The following is a 13251-nucleotide window of genomic DNA, read 5'->3' as shown; positions in this document are numbered from 1 at the left end:
GTGAATCTGTGATCCTCTTGTCTCAGCCTCCCAAATGCTGGGATTACAAGAGTGTACCACCATGCCCGTCAAAATGTTTTTATTTTGAAACAGGAATTCCCTAAATTGCTGAGGCTATCCTGGAACTGTGCTCCTCTGTCTCAGCCTCTCAAGTAATGACATTACTGACATATTCCACCACTCCCAGCTTGTAAAACTGTTTTGATTATGAGCACTGGATCTTGGGTAAGCCTCACTCTAAAGGTCTATGTCTTTTAGTGCTAAACAACTTTCTTCTATTCTTAAGAAAAAATTCCTGTCATTTTTATATGATCCTACTGGTCACATTTTGCACCTAATGGTTTAATCCTTGTCTCGGTCCATCTTATGTTGCTGTAACAGAATGACTGAGTTTGATTGACTGATAGATAAGGGAGGCTTATTTTGCTTCATAGTTCTGGAGGTTCCAAGCAGTGGACTGGGTGAGGCCGTAAGATGTTTCAACTCAGGACATAAAAAAGGGAAGGGAAAGTGGGCACAACTGAAAATGAGGACACAGTAACCAACCCCATAGTAAATAACACATTCCCCTCAGGAAAGCATAATTTATTCTTGAGAAATACTACCAACTTGAGGAGGTAGGCTTCATTGTGAGTTATTTCTGTTATTTTATCGGTGCATTGTAATTTCACATCATTATGTAATCCAGAGTGATAGGGATGTGCATGCACTCTTGCACGAGTTTGGGTGAGAAAACATTTCAAACGCTAGCACTTCTTTTTGTTTGTTTTGTACTTTTACGGGTGCATTAGGCTCACTTCGTAATGCAGCTTAGAGCGAAAGTGTCATAGGTGCACACAGCACTTGGTGGGCGTTCCCCGGCTCCTTCCCTACCATCCTCTCTTCCCCATACATGGCACTGAGATTGGCATTGGTACTTTCACATATGGACATAATGTCAATGGGAATATCTGCTTCATTAATTCTCCCAGTTCCCTCCCTCCCCACCTTTGGCTAGACCACCTCCCTCACTCCAAAGCCCCTGTTGTATCCCGATTATTTCTGGGAATTGATTTGTTTTGTATAGTAGTTATGTGTTCTGGGAAATATTCTATCTTTGAATAATTCTATTTCCCAAGCCTTTTCTTTCACGCTGTAAACAGCTTACAAAAATTGCACGTGTTTAAAGCATGTAATATAATAAAAAAATTGACCTTCGAAACCATTGTCACAATGAAAATTGTAAACATACTAATCCCCCCAAAATGGGTTCCTTATGCTATTTTCTAACATTTGCACCCCACTCCATGCTGCCTCCAAGCAACAATTGATGAACTTTCAACAATAGACACATTAGAGATGAGTTTGAATCCTCTAAAATTTTATTAAAATGGAATTAAACACCATGCACATTTTCTCCTACTCCCTTAGCATAATTATTTTGATATTAACCTGTGTTGTGTGTATAAAGAGTCACTTCATATATTTGACAACTATTATTTCATTTAGTGGAGGTACCAGATTTCGTTGATTCATTTGCCTGTGGATAAGTATTTGGATTGTCTTCACTTTCTGACTCTTATGCTTGAAGCCAATATAAACATTCCCGTACAAGTGTTTGTACATAATATGCTTTCATTTTTTTGGTTAAGTATCTAAGACTTTATATTTTGGTGACGTGTGTTCAACTTTTTATGAAACTGCCAAATGGCTTCCCAAAGGGGTTTCACCATTGTATGTTTCACCAGTTAGGTATAAAATTCTGGTTTCTCCATGTACTCTCCAGCATTTGGTATGGTCAATCATTTTTTTTAATTTTAGCCATTCTAAGTGCTGTACAGCGGAATTTCCTATTGGTTTCCTTTGCACTTTCTCATTGGCTAGCTAGTGATGTTGAACATCCTTCCTTGTGTTTGCTTGTCTTCATTAATAAAGGGACTGCTCAAGTGTTCTGTCCGTTTCTTCCTTGGTTTGTTTTTAATTGTGTTTTGAGAGTTTTTAAAGTATCTTGGCTATAAGCACTCTATCAGATACATGTTTTGTGACTTTTTTCCTAAGTCCAGGGCTCGCCTCTTTATTTATTTTTTTATTGGTGCACTAGAGTCTCATATTATAATGTGGATCATGTTGAAAATGGCATATATTCACAGAGTACTTGGTGTCCTCCTCCTTCCCCCTTCCCCTTTTCAAACCTCCTCTTAATACTGAGTGTCCAGTTAACAATGTTATATTCACATGTATATACATACTCAAATGTAGCTTTTCCGTTGATTAACCTCAGCCTTCTTGCTCCTCAATCCCTCCTTTCTGGCTTTGCTGAGGTTCCACTCTATTATGTGAAGTCCCCCTGGTATTCCTAATACTCCCTAGTTTGAGCATATTAGAGAAAACACATGTCCCTCCTCTTTCTGTGCTTGGCTGATTCCACTTAGCATAATGTTCTCCAGGACTTTCCATCTTCTTGCAAATGACATGATTTTGTTCTTCTTTATAGCTGAGTAGAATTCCATTGTGTGTATTTCCCATAAATTTGCAATCCATTTATCTGTTGACGGAGACCTAGGTTGGTTCTATATTTTGTCTATTACAAACTGTGCTTCTATGAACATGGGTATGCATATGTGACCGTAGTTCTCTGATCTCAACCCCTTTGAAAAGATACCGAGGAGTGGTATAGGCGAATCATATAGTGGATCCATTTCCAGTTTTCTAATGACTCTCCACGCTGATCTCCATAGCAGCTGAACTAGTTTTCACTCCCACCAACAGTGTAAAATAGTTCATATTTCCCCACATTTGTTGTTATTTGACTTTTCAATGCTTGTCACTCTGACTGGGTTAGATGGAATCTCAGCCTAGTTTTGATTTGCATCTCCCTGATGGCTAATGGTGTTGGACATCTTTTCATGTATCTACTGGCCATTTGTGTCTCTTCTTTTGTGAAGTGTCTGTTCAGTTCAGTTGCCCATTTCTTAATGTCCCCATTGCCTCTTTCATTTTCTGTACACTTACTGTGAGGCCTTTCATCATATTGAAGATTGGGATTAGGAATTCTCCTTCTTACATTTCTTGTAGGTCAGTGTTCATGATTTCCCTTATTCTCTCACTGCTCCTTGTTTTCATATTTTCAGAATTCTCAGGTTTGTGTTTCTGTTTTTTGGCATCTTCTTTCTTTTTATGTGTGAGTCTGTGAATAACCGGTCTGACCCAATCTTAGCAGGAGGGATTTAGAGGTGTCATGCGTGGGTAAGTAGTGTTTTTTTCAATGGTGAGGGTTAGGGGAGGGGAAGGAGCAGGGATGATGGGTATAGAAGTAGGATAAAGTAGAGGATATGATTAAGTTGAATAACAGTTTAAGTATAATAAGGTTGTGTCTGGTTGAGGATGAGAGATGGTGATATAGTGGGAGTCCTGCAGTTACTATATTTAGATATGGAGATATGAAATAGCTTGAGTATAAGACAAGGAGATACAGGAAGGGGAAAAAGGTTTTGAGAGAAGAGTAGATAGGATAAAGGGAGAAATCTTTTTAAAGGAATGGGAGAAAGAGCAAACAAACATGCATATAATTACAAGCAACAAAAACTAACAATTATAAGAATAAATAAAAGACAAATAAACAATAAGAATAAAATAAGAATAAATAAAAGACAAATATAAGAATAAATAAAAGACAAATAAACAATAAAAAAGCAAAAAATATCACCCAGTATTGCTAATTTACATATACAGGGCACCTATAATGTCTATTCACTGTAGTAGATTCTGAAGTATGTTTCAGTAACTAAAATTTGCTCCATAACCTATTGTCAGCTTTTGGACCCACTGTATGAGTGTTTGCATCCTTCTCTTGCCTATGACCGCTTTGTGTTCAGGTGTTAGGGCAGCAGGTGTCACTGTGACTTCCGTGTAGGCGCAGGGTTCTGCATTTTCTGGTCCTGGGCTCTGCATTTTCTAGCTTTGGGCTCTGCACAATCTGGCCCTGGGCTCTGTGCCTTATGGCCCTGGGTTTTGTACTCTCAGGCCCTGGCCTTGCTCTCGGCCCTGAGTTTTGTGACCTCCAGCCCTGTGCTCTGCGATTTTAGACCCTCAGCTCTGCACTTTCCAGGTGTGGGCTCTGCGATTTCTAGGCCTTGGCTCTGTGCTTTCCAGGCTTGGGCTCTGCACCTTTTGGGCCTGGGCTCTGTGCCTTTCAGCAGTGGGCCTGTACCTCCCTACCTGCACTGGTGGAGGGTGTCCAATGTAATATTGGAACAACCCCCATGACCCTCTGCAGGTGGCTGCGCCCTGGGCACTACGGGCCTTTCCTGTGTCTGTAGGTTATAACCCGACCAGCTCAGGGGTATCCTGCCAGGTCTTAGCCTGCTGGGCCCCCTGCAGGCTGCTCTGGGTGGTCATCCACTAAGCAACACAGGTCACTTACTATCCCGCAGGCCCAGATCTCTGTGGGGCAGAGTGCTGCTGCAAGTGCTGGCTTCAGTGAGTGCACAGGCTTTTGGATCTCTTTATCCACGCCTGCATGGTCGTGCTGGTCGCTTAAGATGTTGGAGCTCTGCCACTGCTTTCTGCACTTCAAGCCCTTGGTTTACCTGCTGGAATTTCTTCGACTGTGGAGCTGGCATTCACCATTTGGCTGGTGGCCCAAGATGTCACCGGCCACCACACCAGGTCAGTCACGCGCTCGGGGTCTTTGCTGTGGACCTCACGTGCTGAGTTTTGGATATTTTTCTGCCATGGCTCCTTTTTTATGGTTTCATTCATAAACATCTTCAATGCTTTGTTTTTCTTGTCACGGAGTTGCCTTTTCAGGAGTTGTTTTTGTTTGTTATAGCTACTGAGATGTCATATTTCCCACAGTTGCCATTTTCTTCCTTCTTTGCTGTCTATTATTTTTTTAACAGTTTTGTCTATTTTTTCTTTTGTAGTTCATGTATTTTATATTTTATCTAGGAAATACTTTTCTAACAAAAGATTATAAAGAATTTTTTCTTAAGTTTTTTTCTTCTAGAAGTTTTATAGTTCTAGATTTTTCATTTACACTTAGGACATATATTGGGTTAATGTTTTATACGTATACACATAATTGAAGCTCATTATTTACATGTCCATATCCAATTGTTCTGACTATATTTGTTAAAAGAAAAACTATTCTTTTCCCCACTGAATGTCATCTGCATCCCTGTTAAAAACAAATTGTGTGTGTGGAGATATATATATATATATATATATATATATATATATATATATATGGTTCTATATACTAAGACTTAAAATCATATAGTGATAGTTTATTCAATTTGTCACTACTTTTCAAGGTTGTTTTGGCTACTTTAGGATCTTCGCATTTTCAGTTGAATCTCAGGATATAAAATAAATGCCTAGTGAAAGTTTTATTGGGACTTCACTGAATTAATAGATCAGTATACAGAGAATGGGCATCCTAACCATGTTGTATCTTCTAACTCACCAACAGTTGTCCTTACGTTATACCCGAGGCTCTCAAACTTGGTACCCTGATATTTGGACCACAGAATTCTTTGTTGTGGGTGCTGCTCTGTGTGTTGTAGGATGTTTAGCGTCATACGCTCTTCACTTGATTCCGTAGCATAACCGGCTCCTCAACTTGTCCCCTGCTCGAGGTTTTGGCCATTACAACAACCTCCAGACCTTGCCAGATGTCCCCCTAGGCTTAGAAATTGGTTGAAGATAGAAATCTTTTGAGGTTTTTCTCAGCAACAGACTGGATTTTAAATATAGAGGACTTGCGCATATATTTTTTCATTTCTCCCCTATCCTTTTACATTTTTGAATGATACTGTAAATAGTAATTTTTAAATTTCTAGTTGTTGATAATATGTAGAAATGCAATTGATATTTCTATATTGACCGTGTATCTTGAAATGTTACCAAATACAATAATTAGTTTCAGGAGCTTTAAAAATACATTCTATCAAATGTTCTACATAGCAAACACTGTTGTGTCTAAAGGAAGAAGACACTTCTTCCTTTCCCATATAAAGTCTTTTGTTTCTGTTTCTCATGCTGCTGCGCCAGGAAGAGCTTCCAGTGCAATATTCAATAGAAAGGGTGAGAATATTTTTGCTTGGTCTTGATCTCACAGAAAAGCATGCCGTATTCTACGACCGAGCTTTTAGATCTTACAAGATGACCTTTGTTCGATTATGAAGTTCCCTACCACCCTGAGTTTATTGAACTTTTCATCTGGAATGGACAGAAGATTTCATCAAATGCTCACTTCTGCTCTTGATGGAGTGAGGGTGTAGGTATTTTTATTTTTTCCATATGGTGAATTTTATTTATTAATTTTGGAATGTTTGGCTACTCTTGCATATCAGGTTACTCCCTACTTCTTCATATATACTACCCATTTAGTGTATCTTTGAATTTGACTTCCTAAAGATTCAGACAAGCACCGTTCATGTCCACAAGTGATACTGGTTTGTATTTTTTCTTATGTCTGTCTAGCTTCACTATTAGACTGATGATGGCCTCATAAAATAGACTGAAAATTATTTTATCTTTAATTTGTATTAAGCATTCATAGAATTGATATTTTTCATATCTACTTGGTGTATTTCTAATCCATTTGGAAGATTAAAGCGACCTCATCTTTTGAAACAGTTTATAAAAGAGGAAGTTTTTGAACTGTCAACTGAAGTTCTGTCAGAGTTATATGACTAGTCACATCTCCTGCTTCTTCTGGACTGAGATCTGGCCGTTTGTAAATCTCAGGGAATCTTTCCATTTAATCTAAGTTGCTGAAGTTATTTGGGTGAGATTTAGAATCCCTCATGTAGACTATATAATGATACTACTTTTCCATTCAGATGCTGGATCTATGACTTGACTTCTCTATTCTGATCTATATTGCTAGCAATTTACCATTTTGTTAATTTTTAGTACAGAAGGGCTTTTAGTTTTATTTATTTTTCTATTAATTTTTATGTTCTATTTTATTAATTTCTACTCTGGTCTTTATTAATTTATTTCTTTTTTATTTTTGCACTTACTTCACTTTTATTTTCCTTCTTGTACCCCATTAAGATGCATGACTACAGCGTACCAATAACATTTTTTTAAAAAATTGTGGTTTTCCCCTGTTTCCAATTAAAATATAAAATAGGTCTGGGAGTGTAGCCCAAAGGTAGAAGGGCCCTGGGTTCCATCCTAAGTACCACCAAAAAAAAAAAAAATGTAGTTTTTAATTCCAGACTGGTGACTTTCTATATGAGAATGATGGTCTTTTGTAAACCATTCATATTATTTTTTGGGGGGGCTGGCTTTGAACCTGCGTGATCCTCCTGTCTCCGCCTCCCAAGCATGGGGATTACAAGCGTGCGCCACCAAGCCCAGCTGTAAATCACTCATATTTTAAAATATGAAGCTTGTTTGAAATTTAATTTTTTCTATTTTTGGTTATTTGCTTTTATTATTACATATCTCATGTGGTTTTCATTTACACTTAGGTTTTTCCCGTAAATTTTAAAACTAAGTAAAAGATCTAGATATGTTTTTCGGATTTTAGGAGATATATTTTATTTTAGGGTGAGCAAGCAGAAAGCTGACTTCAATGTGGGGACCCCAGTGTCAAAATAAGACATTCTTATCTGGATTACCTCAGCCCTCAGAGGCTAGCTCTTCATAGGTAATTATTTTTAATTTTCTTTACTAGAGATGGCTTTGAAGATTTGTAGTTGTTTTTGTTGCGTATTTATATTTTGTCTTATCTTGGTGATGAGATATGCATGGCCTGATGCGGAGGGAACAGGGTAGGATAGTGTTGAGAGTCATTGTGACTAACGGCCTGTAATGCAGATTCCATACACTCCATTTCCTATTACACAGCATCCTCCATGTGCATACTTGGGCTGAGACAGTTGTCATCTTGGCTGTGGTTCTGTTTTATGTTGTGGGAGTGCTTTCCTTAATTCATGTTAGTCACCAGCAGGCTACCTTATGTTTTTCTTCTTTAAGAGTTTGGTTAGGATCGACATTGGTACTTTTACATATGTGCATAGCATTATTTGAAAAGTTTCTTCATCAAATCTCTGTTCTCTTTCCACCTCCCTGCTCTGTGCCTCCACCATGGCTCCACGGGGCTTTATCTGGAGTCCCTTTGGCTTCCACATATGAGAGAAAACATATGAACCTTAATTTCGAATGACTGGCTGATCTCACTTAGAATAATATTCTCTAGTTCCATCCATTTTCCTGCAAATAACATAATTTTGTTCTTCTTTGTGGCTGAGTAGAATTTCGTTGTGGGTCTATATCGTGTATAGGGAAGGAGCGGGGATAGGGTGGGATCTGAGAGGAAGCTCCCCAAGTTTTGTGTGCATGTATCTTTTTATGATTCTGAACTTCATTATGATGTGTGATTACACTGCACCAAAGAAAGTATGTAAAAAAGAGTTTGCTGAAATCAGCTGGCCAATGATGGTTAACTTTATTATGATGTTTATATTGCTTTTATAATCTTACATCAATAAGGCATAATGAAGAAGCAAGTCAAATGCTTGTGCTGAATCTGTCAAACAAATTTAGAATCTTTAAAAATCAAAATTAAGGCAGGCATGGTGCACATGCTTGTAATCCCAGGACTAAATCCTCACTATCTTTTATTAGGAAAAGGATCTTTATATAAAACAAAAAATTTCAAATAACCACAAAAATAAATAAATTGGACTTTATAAAGATTAAACACATTTGTAATTCAAAAAACATCATCAAGGGCTGGGATGTAGCTCAGTGGCAAAGTGCCTGCCTGGCAGGTGTGGTGCTCTGGATTCGATCCCCCGTTCCAAAAAGCCAAAAAAAAAAAAAAAAAAAGAAGAACCCCTTTACAAAAGCACCATCAAGAAGATGAATAGATGACTCACACAGTGTGAGAAAAAATATTTAATGAATAATTTATGTAAAAGGATGTCTATCTAAGGTATGCAAATAACACAACTCAATAATAAAAAATGAATTGATCTAAAAAGGGACGACAGATATGAAGAAACAATTCCTTAAGGAATAAATATGAATGACCAATAAGCACTGTGAATAATGCTCAGTATAATCCAGGAATTCAAACTCACAACACTGTGGTGTGCTACGTCATACTCACGAGGATGTCTAGAAGAAAAACGTTAGGTACGTGTTGGTAAAGATGGAGAGGAGATGAGCCCCTCATACAGTGTGGGTGGGAGTGTAAAAAAGTACAGCCACTTTATGAAACAATCTGGCAGTTTTTAAAGCAATTAAACAGGGAATTAAAGTTTGATAGATACAAGAATCTACTCATAGACATAATTCCAAGAAAAATGAAAATCACACGACTTCTAAAAAATAACTCAAGTGTCCATCGGTGGATGAACAGATGGACAAAATGGGATATATCCATACAATGGGATATTATTTGGCTGATGCATGCTTTGACATGGATGAAGCTTGAGAACATTATGGTGAGGGAAAGAAGTCCTTGACAAAAACCACCTACGTGCAATTTCATTCATAGAAACCTGAGACGAGAGAAAAGTAGATCATAGCACCTCGGGGTGAACTGTGCTTGCAAGTGCACAGAGCTCGGAATAATTAAAACAAAGCAAAAAGGACTGAATTGTACACTTTAAAGAGGAAAATTTAATGGCATATTACTTGTATCTCTGTAAGCTGTTAACAATTTGGTTTGTAGTCAAAAATTAAAATGAAATAATAGTGATTTTGGTAATACCTGTTCATGATTTGGGTTTTTTTTTTTTGTGTGTGTGACATTGGGGCTGGAACCCAGGGGCATTCTACCTCTGAGTGATACCCTCAGCCCTATTTTTTTATTCTTTAATTTTTTTATTTTAATTTTTTTTAAATTTAAAGCCGGACGTGGTGGTGCACGCTTGTAATCCCAGCATTAGGGAGGCTGAGACCAGAGGATCATGGCTCACGGACAGCCCCAGCTACTTAGTGAGGCCTCTGCAACTCAGTGAGACCTGGTTTCAAAATAAAGAATAAAAATTAGGACAGGGGGTGTAGTTTGGAGGTTGAATGCCCCTGGGTTCCATCCCCAGACCCGAAAAAAAAAATTATTTATTTATTTATTTTTTGGTGGTACTGGGGTTCCTGGAAACCCTTCTATGTCCGGGCTACACTCCCAGACCTATTTTTATACTTATTTTTAATAGGAAACAGGGTCTCTTAAGCCAGTGAGACTGGCTTTGAACCTGTGCGATCCTCCTGTCTCCACCTCCCAAGCACAGGGATTACAAGCTTGCGCCACCACGCCTGGCTTATTCTTTTATTTTGAAACAGGTCTTCAGTAAGTTGGGGAAGGCCTCGCTGAGTTGCTGAGGCTGGTCAGGACCTGTAATTCTCCTGTCCCGGCCTCCCAAGTACTGGGATTGCAGGCGTGCGCAACCACACTCAGGCCCATGTGTAGTTTTTCTTCACATTCAAATGTGAAGTCGTCTCAGAGCAAGCAGGATAGTCCAAAGTTCCAGGGACTTAGACTTTCTCTATTCTATTCTTTCCGTGGTCACCTCATAGTTTAAATAAATAGTGGGGCTAGCCACAAATCTGACTTTTTAAAAATGGGGTAGGGAGAGAAAAAGGGGGAGAAACAAGTTCTTTCTCTTTTGATGACATATGCCATAATTTAATGACATGGTCACTCTCATGAGAAAGTAAAGGTGGTGGATGTCGGGTTTTCCCACCTGTGCTTTGGTGGTACTGGGGATGGAACCCAGAGGCTTTCTACCTCCGGGCTATACTTCCAGACCTACTTTTCTATTTTATTTGGAAACAGGCTCTCACTAAGTTACTGAAAGCATCACTAAGTTGCTGAGGCTGGCTTCGAACCTGCGCCATCCTCCTGTTTCAGTCTCCCAAGCGCGGGGGTTACAAGCGTGCGCCACCACACCCAGCTCACTTCTGTCATGTTAGCACAGTATCTGAGTAGGGTGGCCATGAAGCTGGCAATGCTTTGCAAAAATCTAAAATGACCTTGTGGAGCCTGAGATGGGAAAGGGAGGGAGGGAGGAAGGGAGAATATTTAACTGAAATACCAAAATTATACCAAAATTCTCTATAAAGCATTCTTAAAAGCATACATTTCTCATATTCAATCATTGAAAATATAGGTTTCACAAACCACAGAGGCTAAGATTCAAGAAGGCAGCCAATTTTACGAAATATTGAGATAATAAGAAGATAATGAAGTTTGGCTTCTCCATCAAACCCAAAGGACCAAGTTACTGAAGTCAGCATTACAAATAAATAATAAATAAGTGTAAAGAATAAGTAAAGCAAATCTTACATCAATTAAAATTTGAGGAAAGATCTACTTTTTATTTTATAATTTTCCATTTAAATATCTCCTATTGTACATTATTATTGTGTATGACAGCAGGATTCCTGGTGACACATTCCTGTATGCACATCACATCATTTAGTCTGTTTCATTCTCCATACCACCTCCTATTTTCCTCTCTTCCTCCCTTCCCCAGTCCTCTTCCATTACTCTCCTGGTTTCTCTCTTAATTTTAATTACCTTTTTTTTTTTGGTGGTACAGGGGATGGAAACCTTCTACCTCCAGGCTACCCTCCTGTTTTATTTGGAAACAGGGTCTCTTAAGCCAGTGAGGCTGGCTTCAAACCTGCAGGATCCTCCTGTCTCCGCCTCCCAATGGTGGGGATTACAAGTGTGCACCACCACGCCTGGCTTTACCTTCCTCATTTTTTTTTAATGGATTTGGAAACGGGTACTGAACCCTGATCTACTTGTTTTAAGACACTGTCTCTGATATTACAGAGAAATGTGTACTAGGAAAGCTTTCATGAGCAATGCACGTAGACTCGAGATTTCATTACACATTCGTGAAAGCTAAAGCCATCAGAGGTGAGTGCAGTTAGCATGGAGTTCAACTTACGGCCCTGACTCTTTCCTGGTTTTATATATTAACTTAATTGGTGGTGTGTTGAGAAAACTTGGCAGCCAGAGAGGTTTACTTTAGTTCACATTATGAGGTTGATATTACCTTTGCTTTCATCAACTAATGGAAATAATCCAGGAGGAACAATTTCATAACCAGAAGAGGTATGGATATCTAATGTGCTAATTCATTTTTAATTTAGTTTTTCATTTACTTTTAATTGCATACTAAACTGGTTAAATAATACATTTAAAAAGTGCAAACTTATAAATTTAAAGATAAACATCCTAATTTAAATAGTCATAAACAGTGTAACAGTGGCATAAAATAATCTTGGAAACTGAAGGAACTCATTCATGGGTAGAATTTATCTGAAAGTATATGGGAAAAATAATATATGTATATAAAAACAAAACAGATTTCCCCTAACTTTGCTTTATCTTTAGAAGGACATTACTTGAATTGCATTTATGAACATCAATGAACCCTAAGAGACCTGAGTGTTTAATATTGAAACTCTTGAGTAAATTAATGAGACCCCTGGAGCTTTTATTACCTCCAGTACAAATTGGTAATCACAGCTCATATTCAGAGGAAATCACTGAAGTGCTGTAAGATACTAGGTTCTAGGTACTACCTTCCTTACACTTCTTCTTTCCTCCTTTTTGAAACCATATACGATTATTAGTAGACAGACTATGAGTGTAAGTCAGTGGTGGAGTTACTGCATGCAGAACATGTGCAAAACTCTGGGGTCAATCTCCAAGAAAAAGAGAAAAAAAGAAAAAAGTAGGAAGAAAGAAAGGAGGAAGGAAAGGAAAGAAAGAAAGGGAAAAAAGAAGGCAGGAAGAAATCATGCGAAAGGAAGAGAAGATAATCAGTAAACTTTGGAAAGCCATAATGTGTAGGCTATCAACATCACTTTCTCAATTGGTTCCCAAATCGAAACTTGGTTTACATTTTGATTGAAGACAATGGTCAGTGGAAGATAAAAGACAGAAGGGGCGCTCAGTTGATGTCAGCCCTGGAGTGCTGCCTGCGAGACAGGGTGTTTTTGTGTCACATGTTTCTCTTTTAGTCCTGACAATGCACACTTCTCCACTTGATTTCTGGAAGTCGTGTAATTGAACAGGCAGAGTTAGAAGAATAGACGCTAAATCTCCTCCCTCTTCTTCCTGTTGGATGCACAAGTTTCTCAAGGACTTCCCTGTCTGTCCTTCCCTTTCTCTCCATGGTGCTAAGTACTGCTGTGGAACTAATAAGCATGTTGAGATGAACAACCAATAATCTCTCACCATCAGCTCTCATTTATCACAGCCAGACAATCTGAATTTCAAATTAT

The sequence above is a fragment of the Muscardinus avellanarius genome (genome assembly GCF_963383645.1).
Source record: "Muscardinus avellanarius genome assembly, chromosome: 3".
NCBI lineage: Eukaryota > Metazoa > Chordata > Mammalia > Rodentia > Gliridae > Muscardinus > Muscardinus avellanarius.
Note: the sequence above shows the minus strand (reverse complement) of the source record.